General features: G+C 41.8%; 1 protein-coding gene across 3 annotated transcripts in view; it reads left to right on the forward strand.

Moving 5' to 3' along the window:
* zfpm1 (zinc finger protein, FOG family member 1) overlaps positions 1-13,044 on the forward strand; it is a 109,603-nt gene that overhangs the window by 10,045 nt on the left and 86,514 nt on the right. The gene's annotated exons all lie outside the window — the stretch shown is intronic.

The raw sequence follows: 13,044 nt of genomic DNA on the forward strand, positions 1-13,044 counted from the left end.
CAGGTCTGAGTTCCACGAAGTGGGTTTAGTGAAAACTTAGACTCTCACTGCTGCCACTGATGATGATGTATGTTTTTGTTTTTTAAAGATAAATGAAAATATTGTCACACATTAATATTTATGGCTCCATGCGGTTAAAATCAAGGCTCTGCTCTTTATTTACCTGTTGCCATGGTAATAGTGAATCGTATCAGAGCTCAATTGATGTGATACTTTTTTCAGTCACTCTGCACACAATTAAGTCAGAGTCTGATAGTCTGAATACTTATGTTAATGTGATGTATAATAAATTTGCAAAAACTCCCCCTCACTCTCTCATCATGACGCACTGAGTTTAGACTGATGAAGGAAAAATGGATTTAAGTGATTTATTCCAGTGAGTGCTGGAATAAATATTGTGTAAGTATGATTAGGTTTTCTGCATGTGAATATACAGTATTTACAGACTTCACATGTGACAGTGAAAGGATATTATGTACATGCACATCAATAGTGGGGCAGAGTGAGTGCACATGTCCTTATTGTGATTTTGAAGATTTTGACGTGTCACTGTCGGAGAAGCTCAGGCGTTATTTTTAAAATCAAGAATGATGTTTACCACTGTGGATATTCAGCCAGAAAAACAGATAATGATATGATAATCATACCACTGGAGCTATGGGGAAGTGCAGCTTGCTAACCATTACTAAGCACATAAGCTACAACATGCACGTGGTGGGAGTCCAGCTGGTTCTAGCATGAGACATAAAAGTAAACCGCACACACTGTCTCTGCTGATTCAGGACCAAGGAGACTCAGCTTGTTACTGAGACTCAACTTCCAGCATCTCATACTAGTTTGAAGCATCTATGTGACAGGAGGAGTCCACCAGAAGGACATTCATGTATTGATTGACAGCCTTGAGCTCCCGCCCCTGACTTCTCCAGCTGGTTGGAGGGGTGAGGGTTGCTCAGAAGGTTTAGAAGGGAAACATCTCTGCCCTGCTGTCAGGCCTGTTACAGATGCCTCTGACAGCACCCCTCCACATTAAGATGTTTTGCAGCATATTACAAGTAAAAAACATTGAAAAAATGACAAACTGTAGCTTGAATTTAATTTACTGCCACAGATAAATGATTTTGTTCCTGTCAAGTTTATTTTCATGACAAAAATTGTAGTGTTTTGTCAAGAGTTGTGTTGTTGCCAGGATGGAAAAGATGTTGAATTAAAGGGAGGGCAGAGAAGCAGAGTGTGAGAGGTTGAGAGAAACAGGTGAACAGCTGCCACACCACACAGCATGTACAGTTATGTACAGGAGAGGAAGAAGAGAAGAGGACAGTGAGGGAATGAGGAAGCAGAAGGAGGAAGTGGGGAGGATATGAGCTGAGGAGGTCGTATGGGCGACTTGGCGTCGGAGACAATAGAAGGAGAAAGAGGAGATGCTGGAGGAGCCTCCTGGGAGCCACCTTAACAGAGGAGGTCTAGACCAGTGGCTCCTCTCACTGTCTGTCTGAACACACACACACACACACACACACATACACACACACACACACACACTCTACTTTCATAAAAACAGCATTGTTCCCTTAGAGTGGTTCTGTGGCAGGGCATGGCACCGTCATTAGTCTTCAGGTGGTCGACATCACTAATGACCGGGGCAGGTAACAGACTCCAGGGCTTAAAATCTTCACTTTCTCTCTCTGCATCATGAAACTGCATCTTTTGTTTTAACCAGCACCTGAGCCAGTTGTTGTTGCAGTTCCTCTGGCTGCCAACAGAGGATGATAAAACTCATCAATAACTTGTTTCCCATATTAAATTTACTGTTTATACATTAGATTACATATAGAAGTGTATGGCAGACCAGATCTCTCTCTCTCTCTCTCTCTCTCTCTCTCTCTCTCTCTCTCTCTCTCTTTCCCCCTTGTCTCTCAGTATCACTCGCTCTGTCACGTCTGAGTGTGTACATTATGAGTCATGTGAGCCAGTAGTGTTGCAGTGATCCGGGCCTTTGGATTGCTTTGTGCTTGTGTAAACCGTGGTGCTCTGGCTCCCTGACTGATAAGTGAGCTGCCAATCAAATGGCTCTGTGTGTGTGTGTGTGTGTGTGTGTGTGTGTGTGTGTGTGTGTGTGTGTGTGTGTGTGTGTGTGTGTGTGTGTGTGTGTGTGTGTGTGTGTGTGTGTATGTATGTGTGTGTGTGTATGTATGTGTGTGTGTGTATGTATGTGTGTGTGTGTGTGTGTGTCCGGCCTACAGTATATTCACAGACTGTATGGTATGTGCCATAGGTGAACAGAAGTCATATTTGGAGCATTTCATGTAAACTGAAAGGTCCCATATTTTACACTTTTCCTGTGTTTTACTTGAAGTGTATATCCATAAGAAGATATATTTGTATTTTTTTTTTTGTTTTTTTTTGTTTTGTATTTTTACAAACCAAAAACCATCTCAGTGTAGAGAGGAGACTCTCTCAGGCTTCTCTCTGGAGTTCTAGTAACAACAGGTCAGTCAGCCAATCAGAAGAGAGGATCTGAGTCTCTCTTTTGATTGACTGACTGTTTTCTGAGTGATCTTATATAATTATATAAATATATAATAAATAAAAAAAATTGGACGGTGAGTTGTGTTGTGTTGTGACATCACAAAGTTGCAGAAGTCCTGACGGCTGGTTTTAAGGCTCAGTTTCTGAATACAGGCTGTGTGCATTTCTCTGTGGACTGAGGCTTTGATACTTTCACAGTATTAATATAGAACCTAGACCTGCTTTACAATCAAAAAACACATGGACATCTACCTTTAGACTGTATGGACCTTTAAAGCAGAATCCTCTTTCTATACAGACATGATATAGACATGTTTTACTGAATGAATATGGGAACTAAAGATGATCATTACTGTCTTAATTGTACCTCATAGTGTTCCAGCACTGTGTTATTGTAGACTGTGTTGTCTTTATTTTGAATGTGAAACAATGAAACAATGCTTGTGAAACACCACACATAACATCAGACATCATGCAGCCCAGTGGTTCTCAGGTTCAGGGATGTGCACCCCAACAGGAGAGGAAATAAGCCAAAAAAATCTGCTTCACAAATTGTCAGTTTTTTCAGATGTTTCAGATCTTTTCTATTTAAAAGTATTTGAAAGTTTTTTTTCTTTTGGTCTCTGAGACAAGTTCACTCACAGTCTGAGAAGCAAACATCACCTTTGATATGAGCTGCAACATTTTTGTTGTATTTAAATAATTGTGAGGTTTATAAAATGCCAGAAAATAGTGAAAATGTCTTGTTTTGATTGACCATCAGTCCAAAGATATTCACTTCACTTTGATATAAACAGATAAAAGCAGCATTCTTCATATTTCTGAGGCTGGAAACAGGGAGTGGAAACAATTAATTGATTGTCAGAGTGGTTACTGATTTACTTTCTGCCAGTTGACTTATTGATTATTCATCTTATCATACCAGTTGTAGTGTACAAGCCAAAAAGGGTGGGAACCACTGATGTAGCAACGTCTGTGATGTGGACATTAATGGTTTTATAGTATTGCAGTATTTCAGATTTTAATATATATTATATTTGATGTTTTTTGTGTAAATCTGAGTCAGGTGTTTCTTCTGTGCAGTTGCCCATAGTTACCTGCCAATGCAAATGTATCTGATCACATTTAATCACATTATTATTGCAGAATATGGTGAAATATTTTTCATAAACCCAGTAAAGGGGCGCTCTTATTCAGGTGGTCAGTGTACTAATCATAGGGAGTACGACTCAGCCTGTGGAAGCTGTTGTGTGATGTGTTTTTTGGTCGAGCACAAAGGGAGGATCTGACAAAAACATGCTACTGGTTTCATTATGGGAAATGCAGGATCCGGGGTTATAGGAGTCTGGCTTAAACTAGGATCTGAACATTGTGATCTCTGTGGCTCTGCAGCTTGAAATGTGACCGTTCTCTTGTGAGTCTCCCAACTTTATAGAAGTGCCACACAAAACCCTGCTGGAAACAGATTAATTTGCAGGCTTAAATGTTGCGGCATTACATGGCCAAATTTAAAAATAGTACATTTTACATGGGCTACAAAAGGATTCTTGGTATCTGCACTGAAAAGTCCTTATCAAACTCTTTTCAAAATAAATCAGCAGTACTTAACTTTCATCCTGTCTTTATATGTTTTGGTTCAGACTGTTGGGGAAAAACACATTTGTGCAAAATCTTGACACAATTGTTTAATCTTCTGTCTCGATGGAGACACAGATAAAGCCTGAGTGATCGATAAAGCTAACTTTATGTAATCTCTCAGATTAATGAAGCCCTGTTGTAACATCATTTATTATGGGTGTGTTGATCTAATATAACTTAACAGCCCAGAGAGGCAGGAAGTCAGACCGTAAACACTCCCGCAGTGTGTAGAGCCAACAGAGCACAACACAGTGTCACTGCCATGTTTTTTTTTTTTCTTTTTGTAAGTTTATTTTTATATTTAGTCTCTTTTAAATAATCTTCTCTCCCTTTCCTCTCGACCCTCCACCTCTATCTCTACCCTTCCGCCTCCACTTCTTTATCACCTCTTCTTTTCTTCTACCCATCTATAGTCCCCACCACCACCGCCGCCCCCCACCCCCTGTCTCCAGCCAGACCCCTAGCCTTGGCTAACCAGGTCTTGGCAGTATGATAATGTGGAAAGTTGAACTGGCCCCATTACAGCGAGGCTGATGGTAGGGCTGATAAGGCTGTTGATAATGGGTGCAGATAGCGCTGGCACAGCGGTCCAATAGCCTAGCCCTGCCCCCACCACCCCCAACCCCCCCACCCCCCCATTATCATTCCTGCCCACCGATGGGCTCCCAGAACGCTATCTCCTCTCCATTTCCACTCCTGCGACAGATAAGAATGGAAATACTGACTTCATAGCTGACTGATTAAAGTGTCTGCCTTTCTTGATAATACACAGATAAATTATGTTTTTTTTCTTCCTCTTCTTCTTTTTCTCTCCCTCTCTCTCTATCTAGAAAAGGGTGGGGTGCAGCAGAAAGAAGAAAAACCCTCTCCTCTTTTCATTTCTCTTTTCTTTTGTGGAGCTTTTTTTTTTTTTTGGAGTAGGAGGAGGGAGATGATGTGCAGAAAGGAAGGGAGGAGGGGAGGGGGCTGAGAGATTCTGTAGTGGTCATACAATTGGAGGAAGAGTATCGAGATGTGGAAGTGTATTATATTTGCAGATCCTGTTGCCAATGTAGATGCGTGAAAGTGGCGTGGGCAGAATGGCCATCAGTACCAGCCAGACTATAAGGAAACTTGTATTACTGGCGACTTTCGAGTCATTATAAAGGCAACAAGCGTTGCTGGAGGAGGGGGAGAGGGACACAGAGATGGGGAGATAGAGGGAGAGTAGGGGCAGACAGGCCTATTTGCAGCCCAGTGAACTTCCACTGCAGCTACAGCTGTTTCCAGGTTGACTTTTTATCACTGATCGCTCCAGTTTGATACCAGGAAAGATCCCTGATGGATATGCTCCCTGCATCCAAATCCTCTAACCTATTTGCTTTTTACCCCCCCCCCCCCCCCCCCCCCCCCCCCCCCCCCCAACACACACACACACAAATACACACACACACACACACACACACACACACACACACACCACCAGCAACCGCTATCTCCCACCCCTCTCTTATCTTTAGCTCTCCAGCTCTCTGTCTGTCCAACTGAACTTCTTTCCTCCTCCTTCCTCCTCCTCTCACCTCCGTCTCCCTCCTCTCCATGAGGAGAAATTCCCCAACTGCCCTATCACTCCTCAACCCTTGGTCAGGATGCTGGTGATGACGGTGTCTGCCGTGTGTCTGTGGTCGGGTTTCCATTCAAGCTGATGGATGTGACTTGTGACTTATTGCAATGGAAGATGTTAAGGTCAATTCGGATTAGGTTTCCACCATGTTTGGGGGTGGGGCTTGTTAAAATACATACGTCATGAAAGAACACACACTCATTTTTAATCAGTTGTGGAATCAAATTAAATGAACTGTAATTATTGCTGCAAGATAAAAGACAGTAGCAGCAGCAGCAGCAGTAGTGTAGGTTTTGTTCTGTGCTGCTCAAATTTTACATATAAATTACCCCCCCCCCTTCCCAAAAAGAGGATAAAGGTCCCACTGCTCCTATCCTACCTTCTGAAACAATGGCAGCCTGATGCAGCCTTGTAGCTGTTTGTGACCTCTGACTTTAACGTGGAGGACAGCAGCGTTTATGGAGATGACCACAGTTTGAAGAAAAATGTAATGTTTCAGTGAAGTGGCACACAGTGAGCAATATTTAGTCTCCACTCACTTATTGAAATGGGTGGACAAAAACTGAATATTATAACCTTCATTAATGTGGGATTTATTGCAGCTGATGATAATAATTTGAATAATTAGACATGTTGGGAAACGCTCTTATTCAAATGCAGCAGTCCACTTACTGGCATCAAGTGTGAACGCAGTGTAAAACTATCAACATGTCAGTCAGTAATAGCATGTGACTAAAAAAAAAAACAAAAAACCCTTTATCGATGTCCCAGTGAGGACAGAAACCTCATGAATCCAGCAATCTCAAATCTAATGTGCTGACTGTGATCCAGTTTGATTGTGGTTAATTTCATTATTTTTGATGCTGCCAAAACATGTGTCTGTAATTAATAAAACACTCACTAAAACACGATCCAGTACATCAGCTGCTCCGTGATGTGGTGCTGGTGATGGAGGGATGGAAGCTGAGCAGGGTCATAAACCTGCCAATGCAGGTGAGCACCAACCAGAGTGTTACAGTATTTCAATTAAAAGAACGGTGAATTTTAAATGATAGCAATTGAGTCTTTGAACCTCAAATCAATTCATTATGACAGGGCAGCGTCTTTGTGCGTTTATTCTTTAGTGCATTAGAAGTCTTGTCAGCTTGTTGCAGAGTCATCCAGCAGCTGGGTCAGTCAGCCATCCCTGCAGTGAGCCAGTCAGATGTTGTGTTCTCCAGCAGGGAGCAGTGGGATGGAACAACATGCTGTTTGTCCAGGCCACACTCGCTGACCTTGATAGATTAGACCCAGAGAGGCTTTTCTGTCTGACACAGAGCAATGATAAGTCTGTGTGTGAAATAGTTTTTCCTCTTCTCAGAAATATGGCTGCAGTGTAGGCTGGGACAAGATTGTGTGTGTGTGTGTGTGTCTCAGTCTGACTCTACCAACCAATCTTCCTGTCTGTGTCTGTTAATAAGCAACTCCCCTCCCACCTCACCAGATCACTTATCTAAATATATTTTCTTTTCGAGCCCACAGTCTGCTTTGCTTATACTGTATGTGACCAGCTCTATCTTCTCAACAGTGTGCATGCTCCTGCTGCTGCATTAATACACATTAACCAGAATAAGGATGCAGGAAATCAGCATGGTTGCGAGGTTAATTTGATACCAAAAACCGACTTTACTTTTTAAGGGCAGTGCTCCTTTTTCTTTCTTTTTTTTTTTTTCCTTTGAGTCCACAAAGAACGGGGAGTGGAAAGCTGAAAAAGAAAGAAAGAGAGAGAAAAAAAAAAAACTGAAACTGCGATAAAAAGCCCAGATAAGAGAATGACTGTGTTGTGTAGGAGTTGATATCAATGTTATCTATCTGTCTTTTTTCACTCTGTGAGCCCTTCTGTTGTTTTTTAGCCCTTATCTTGCTGCACCAAAATGCCAGGAACAAAAGGGGGAGAGAGAAAGAAATTACAGTGTGGATTATTCATGGGGGTTGGCTGATAAAATGTTGATGCTGAAATTAAGACCAATACATGGAGGCACTTTTTTGCTCTGCAAGTGTTTTTCATAATGATATCTGTTTTTTGTTTTTTTATGTGTGTGTGTGTGTGTGTGTGTGTGTGTGTGTAAAGGTTTTTGCATTGTGTACAAGCTGTGCATTGATAAGTTGTTGCTGTTGCTTGCTATTAACAGATTAGACCTCATTTAACTCTTTGTGCCCTCCCTGACACCAATTCATTACATGTACATCCACTGTCTCCACAAATATACACACACACACAAACTCTGGAGGACCCAGATAAGCTCAGTTCTCAATCTGTCACTAATAGAGAGGCGCAAACCAGCAGCGGACAGGTTTGAGCTTTCACAATGACGGACTGAGACGTCGACAGCGGTGGCAGCACGGGTGGTGGTGATTGGCTGCTTTGTGACATGGAGCCGTCTGGTGGTGTCCCATCAGAAGACATGGAGACAGGCGGGTCAGCAGCTTGACCCCAATTTACATCTGAATCCCTAATTGCTCCTGTGCTAAATACAATAGCAGTGGATTCCCAGCTGACTGACTCTTGTGTGTCTGTGTGTGTACACTCAGTTGTTGGGTTGTACAGTGACAGCGGCTACAAGCACATGGATGCAGTTTTTAGTGTAAACTCTGTGTTTCTCCTCTGGAAAGACAGGAAGCGTGTGTGTGGGGACCTGTGTTGAAGCTGGGCTCATGTCTTTCACTGTGTGAGGGGGAGTGCTTCTACATAGTCATAGGCTACGTCCACACAACTACGTTTTAGTTTTAAAATGCGGCTCTTTTGTTATGTTTTCTCCTGCCGTCCACACTACTCCGAGTGCCTGAAACAGACTTTCAGGAACGCTGCTGGACCCGTTTTAGTTTGAAAACTCTGGGGTTCAGTTGTAGTCTGGACGGACAGGAACAGAGACCTTTGGAAACGATGATGTAGACACCCACGATCCCGCCCTGATTGGGTCTAATTAGGCTCAACAACCAGTGGCGAAAGCAACATGGTTAATGAAGTACAAGTGTTTCTGACCTTGTTGTCTTTGCTAGCAGCTGCTGTGTAGTTAAATTCCCTACAACTGTCTTTGCTGTTTTTTGTCTGCAGTATTTTCTGCAACTGCAGAGTAGACAATCTGCTTCCTGTTTACATCAGCTTGCACATGCTCCGTGTATGTGAATGGTCATGCATGTATGTGTTTTCAGGTGTGATAGTATGGACACAGATGGTTTCTGATAAGGAGCTAAAACAGTTGTTTTAAAATTATACAGCTTCCCCTGTTTGTGCTAAGCTAGGCTAAACACATCCTAGACTCCTGTTTGAACTGGACTTACAGTGGTGACATTGATCTGTCTGTTGGCCAATTTTAACACTTACTTCCTGCTTTCATGAGAGCCCACCTGGTGAAGCGTTAACTCCAAAAGTCACTGCTCATGCAAATGAGCTTGATGTTTTATAGTAATTCAATACAGTAATGCCCCCCCCTCCCCTTTTTTTTTTTTTTGCAACTGTAGAAATGGGCAGGAAAAATCCATAACTGAAATGATGGAAGACTGTAGGAAGATTAACAAAATGAAATAAAGAAAGATAAACCATTAATTTAATGTCTTTGGAAAGACATTTTATTAGGTTATATTTCTTATTTTTAAGGGTTAGATTTTATTAGGTTATTCCAGCTGAGATTAGGATCTCTTTTAGAAAGAGGGGTTTTATTAAGCGGTAAACTGTCTGTCTGGGCAGAGAGAGAGAGAGAGAGAGAGAGAGAAATTGAATTTCACTCTTGAACCAGGTTTTAACCATAGCTCACCTGGCTTGCTACCCTCTGTTTCCCTAACCCCGCTGCTAGCTCAGGTTAGCTCAGTGGTGATCAACCACCATATTAGCATTAATTAGTTTGAACTTGTGCCATATGACCTGACAGAACATTAGGTTTCTCAGTTTGTGAGTCCATGCTCCTACCGAGGACTCCAGGGGTAGGATAGGGGCATATTGGACATGGGCTGTAATTTCCTTCAGCTCATCACCATTTCCTTGCCCTTACCTCTTTGTGCCTCTTTGCCCCCCTCCCTCCTCGTTCCCACCACCAGCGAGTCTTCTTGTCTGTGTATTAGTATTAGCAGCAGCAGCAGTGTCCCCTGAAGTAAAACAATCTGCTGTAATCTATCAGCGTGTTATCGGCCCTATCTGAGAGCTGAGAAAGCCGGGGCCGGGGCTGTGGCGCCGCTCTCCAGAGCTGATAAAGTTTCAGAGTTCAGCGATGATGAATGTTAAGAAACTACACCCTCGTTACCGACGATGTGGACTTGGCAAAGCGGAGCGATAGTGAGGGGTGTGTGGAGGTGGAAAATGGAGAGAAGGGGAAGGAGAGGAGGGTGGCAGTATTGATGGGGAGGGGAGTCAGAGAGGAAAAAGGGGTCTTTTGGCATCGGTTGGGGGTCAGGCCCTGCTGGGTATTTCTTTTTCTTTTTTTTTTTTTTTTTTTAAACACATAAACCAAGTATACTCTTTTCTTGGGTTTCACTGCTCCTGGATTAGAGCTCACTGTCCTCTTTTTTTTTTCTTTGGTAGTTATGATGTTTCAACCTTAAGCTTAAGCTCTGACTTCCCTGTCACATACACCCCTAGTTTTCCTGCTCTATTTGAAATGTATATTGTGTGTCTGCTTGTTTCAAAGCTTCACTGAAGATATATGATGCTTAGATTAAAAGTCCCATATTGTATAAAGGTAGATGTCCATGTGTTTTTGATTATAAAGCAGGTCTAGGTTCTATATTAATACTGTGAAAGTATCAAAGCCTCAGTCCACAGAGAAATGCACACAGCCTGTATTCAGAAACTGAGCCTTAAAACCAGCCGTCAGGACTTCTGGAACTTTGTGATGTCACAACAAAGCAGCCACACCCCAAGCCCCACCCACCTGCACCCACCATCCAACGAGGATTTGGTTTCTCTGAGTGTTTACCTGAAATCTGTTATAATTTTATAAAATCACACAGAAAACAGTCAGCCAATCAGAGGACAGAGAGGATCAGTGTCTCTCTTCTGATTGGCTGAATGACCTGTTGTTACTGGAGCTCCAGAGAGAAGCCTGAGAGAGGAGATGTAAAACTACATTAAGGTGGTTTTTTGGTTATATATTTTACTGTCCAACTCAAATCCACAGTGACTATTGTTTGGAAACTTTGGGATCTCCACCAGATTGTAGATAAAGGTCTGAATCTTCACAACACTGAGCTGAAACGATTAGTCAGTTAATTGTTTTTAATCCACAGAAAATCAATCAGGAACTGATTTGATTGTCCATTAATTACTGTATTTGATGCATTTTTCAAGCTATAGGGCCAAATATTTATTAGTTCTAGCTTCATGTAATCATATGTATGTAATCATATTTGGGTTTTGGAAATTTTAAATTGGTATTTTTCACTTTTTTTTAAATTGTATTTTTAGAGATCAAATCATTAATTGATTAATTACTTACTTCTAGTGGCTGTCCGATGATTAAGAACATTAATGGTTCATTGAATTCTCTGTGTTTCTTAGGCTTCGTACACACAAGGATTTTCAAAACTAAAACCCCAAAATGTTGGGAGACCACAGACATGACGACAGATTCAGACGATTTTTAGTACTTTGTCCAGACAAGGGAATCTTTTGCTTCTGAAACCATGAAACGAATGTCAATGATCTCATGTCGTGATACCAGAAGATGGAACAATAATATTTTTCATGCTTTTTCCACTGCCATGAAGATGTTGTTCCCTGTTGATATTACTGTGCTCTGGGCTTTAGACAACTAGAAAACATCAAAGGTGTAACACCTATAGTATTCTTCAAGTACTTTAATTTTGCTTGTTTGTTTGTGTTTTGCAGCACCCCCTTTTTTCACTAAAACAGTTCACTATTTCTCTTAAAAATGTCTGGCCCTGAATGAAAACATAGCCACCTGCCCTCATGCCCCCTCCCTTCCTAATGCTTCAGGGTTACCTACCTGCTGGCCTGGCTGTGTCGTGTTGATATCAAAGTTCTCTCAAACTCTGCGGTCCATCTGTCTCCCTGCAGCCACCCGACCGTTAGGCCTCAAAGTCCCTCCGATTATGATGCAGGAGATAAGAGAGGCGGTTCACAAAGCAATGGTACAAATAACTGATAAAGCATTAGGTAGTTAGTCCACTAATGATTAGAGGGCAAGCTCAAGTGTGCCATATCTTTTACACTCATGCTATTTTTAAAACCATGGGAGGTGTTTTGTTTTCAGTGGTGCACATTTGAAACCAAGTGATTGTGTGACTCAAACTGGATGGCTGCCAGTTTGAATGGATGTGGGCAGAAGAAGAGTCATCTCGTTTAAAAACTGCCAGAAAGCGAAACTGCGGAGCTGCTTAGTGACGGACTGTATCTGTAGTGTCAGGCTCAAGATGCGGTACGACAAGATCCATCAGCAAAGGTTGCACATGAAAACCGAGAGCTGTCAGAGTAACAGAAATACTCTCAGTGATGCAGTGGGTGAGTAATTTCAGAACACCTTCGCTCAGATTCACATGTTTTTGTCCAAACTGTCTTTAAATGATCTTAAATGGTCACACAGTCTTGTTTTCAGCAGAGGGAATCACGTCAGAACATGTTTGCATGTTTGACAGCACCTCCTCAAAGCAAGCAACAGTGTCAAGCATGCAGTGGACATGTGAAACAACAATACTTCATAGACGGATCCTTTCATTGTAGGTTTAAGACTTTTCATTTGTTTTGTTGACAATAAGAAAAATACAGAATATCACCAGACTTATCTTTTAAGTGAACCAGATCATTTTTTGCTCGGGGCCTGATGAACATAAGATTAGATTAAATAGATTAATGACTGGAACTATGAGTGAGCACAAAACCAGGAACATGATTCAGTTTTATAAATCTCACTCATTGAGAATTTGGGCGCACGAGCACGGGCCGACAAATGGATGAAAACACTCCTGTAATCCATCAGTTTACATACAAAACACTGTTGGTGCCACGAGTCATCAACACACAAACACAATTATTTCCATTAATGAACTGTCAAATTGTTATTGCTGTGTTAACAGTGAAGCTTATAATGATAATCATGCATGAAGCTCTGTGAAGTTGTCTTTTTAGTTTAATGTTAAATTATTTGTCTTTATTTGGCATTTTCACGTCACTGTATCTGACTTGTCTCGCTCTAAAAACCATGTGTACACACGGTGCCACAGTCTCGCCGCACATTCTGTGTTCATAAACACCGATTCATGTGTGGGAAACGGTGCACGCTTGGTTT

This window comes from Trachinotus anak, unplaced genomic scaffold, assembly GCF_046630095.1.
Source record: "Trachinotus anak isolate AG129_WGS33_773 ecotype Australia unplaced genomic scaffold, CSIRO_AGI_Tana_v1 ptg000002l, whole genome shotgun sequence".
NCBI lineage: Eukaryota > Metazoa > Chordata > Actinopteri > Carangiformes > Carangidae > Trachinotus > Trachinotus anak.